The sequence below is a fragment of the Hemiscyllium ocellatum genome, chromosome 49 (genome assembly GCF_020745735.1).
Source record: "Hemiscyllium ocellatum isolate sHemOce1 chromosome 49, sHemOce1.pat.X.cur, whole genome shotgun sequence".
NCBI classification, from domain to species: domain Eukaryota; kingdom Metazoa; phylum Chordata; class Chondrichthyes; order Orectolobiformes; family Hemiscylliidae; genus Hemiscyllium; species Hemiscyllium ocellatum.
Genome location: NC_083449.1, coordinates 1,214,923 through 1,217,071, shown reverse-complemented (window position 1 = coordinate 1,217,071; position 2,149 = coordinate 1,214,923). Strand labels below are relative to the sequence as shown.

Genomic DNA, 2,149 nt, shown 5'->3' with positions numbered 1-2,149 from the left:
ACCAGAGCTGCAACTGCCTCACTTTCCCACTCGCCCTGCCCGTTTACAGTTTCCTGCTCGTCAGTGATTTAAAGAAAACCAAAAGGTTGCGATGTTATTCTGCAGCTCTCTGTCAATTCCTCCGTTTCAGTTCCAACATGGCTTAGATCTCGGGGCTCACCTTAATACTAGCGACGCTATGAAACCACAAGTCCAGAGGTTCCTCTGGGAGTGCAATTTCTTTCATTGCTGTTGCTGATTGAATGAGTCACTAACGTGCGAACTGATCCAAACCATGATTCAGCACCTCTGCTGCCAATTCTCGCACGTTGAATAACGACAGAGAGTTTCCAAATGAGGCCTTGCAGAGACGACTTTGGTTTACATTTGACAGACAGACTAGTTCAGGAATCAGTGGTGCGCTGATCAGTAGCACCAGCGCATCAGCTTCTTCCCTGTCTTTGAACCGGTCCGCCTGCGCAAGGAATGCAAATGCGGGACAGTTTTTCGTGGAAGGGATCAGAACGCGGTAACTACACTCTCAACAGAATGACTTATGATCAGAACCAGGTTTTACAATGGTTCTGATCAGAACAAGCCTTTACAATGCTTTGCTCACTAATTAAATGGAAGTGCATCACATTTCACAAAGAGAGCAGATTTGTTCGAGCATTTTCGAAGGCAGATTTGCAGATGGAGAGCAAGCAAGAAAGCTCCGTTCTTGTCCGTGTAAAAGGCTGCAATTGAAGAACAAAGCAGTTTCTGCCCAGTTTCGAACTGGGGACCTTTCGCGTGTGAGGCGAACGTGATGACCACTACACTACAGAAACGAGCTTCAGCCGAGCGCGTTGCGGCTCTGTGGCATCCAGCACAGAAAGTTGAAGCCATTCTACGTTTTCACCTTTTCTTTTTTCCAATAGCTCGTTGTTATCCAGGGAAATTGACATCTTGAAAAAGTCAAAAAATATAGACTGAAATTAGTGACAAAATATAGACAAGGATGTCGTCAATGTTTGGACTGGAGTGTGAAGTGGAATAAGCTGGACAACTTTCCCCGCAGCATAACGGCTGCGACATGGTTTTATGGAAGGGTTGTAAACTGAGTATTTATGTGTTTACACAAGCTAGGTGAGTTGGAAACTCGAGAGCATAGGTTTAAGGTGAGTGGTCTGAAATTGACAAAGGACCCCGACGCACATTTTCCACTCACAAGTTTGTGGGTGTATGGAATGAGCTACCAGAGGGAGTGGAGGAGGCTATTGCACTCAGAAAATTGCAATGGTAATCGGATGAGTTTCTGGATAGGATGGGGTTAGAGGGATTGAGGAGAAATGCTGTGGAACGGGACTTGTTTAATTTTGGTGATGTGGTGAGCATGGATGAGATACACCGAAGTCTCTGTTTCCACGCGGTGTACCCCAATAACCTTGCGTTGCTTACACCGGTTTTAAAGGATTACTTTTCAGCGGAGCTTGTCGTCGCAGTCTGTAGCACAATCATTTAGTCTGTTCGACTGCTCACGGGAAGGGAGTATTGTGAAACACTGCAGAAACGAACGACTTCCTTACTTTTGCTCCGACTGACCATGCTTCGTGAAACTTTCCCAGATCCTCAGTTGAGGATTTTTGCTGCTGCGCAAGTTACCTCAGAACCCCTGTTAACTCGTAATGTATTGACAGAATCGCAACCAGAAAGCATTTAACACGGAACACAAACAAAACTGGCATACCTAATGCATGTTCAGACACAGCGAAGCATGAATGCTAAATGTGAGACAGTGAAGGGGGTGCAAAGCAAAGGCATAAAGTAATCTCACAACTAACCAACAGGGCAATTCCAAACTACTCTTTCAAACAAACTGCAGCCTTAGTGCACCACCACTTCCCAGACAATGCTGAAAAAGGAGAGAAAGAAAAGAATATAATAAGTAATGGGCCATAAAAAAGTGAATTTCCACCAATCACAGTCTCGATGAGAATTACCTTTCCCTTCCGGTGTCTCCAGGACGAAATGCAGGAAATGGGAGAAATTCAATAACATATGCATTGGAAAGATATTCTCCCATTCGCCAGAAAGCCAAATAACGATGAATCGACCTCAACCGCCGGACTTTGTTTCACAACGCGATGAAATAACAGTCTCCATTCGGTTCCAGTAAAACCTCAACTTT

The 2,149-nt window shown here is 44.9% G+C and overlaps 1 non-coding gene across 1 annotated transcript; it reads right to left on the bottom strand.

The window, feature by feature from the left end:
* Positions 1-736: 736 nt before the first annotated feature.
* trnav-cac (transfer RNA valine (anticodon CAC)) lies at positions 737-809 on the bottom strand. Its single transcript has one exon. It is a non-coding gene; the product is annotated as a tRNA-Val (tRNA).
* Between the last annotated feature and the right edge of the window lie 1,340 nt (positions 810-2,149).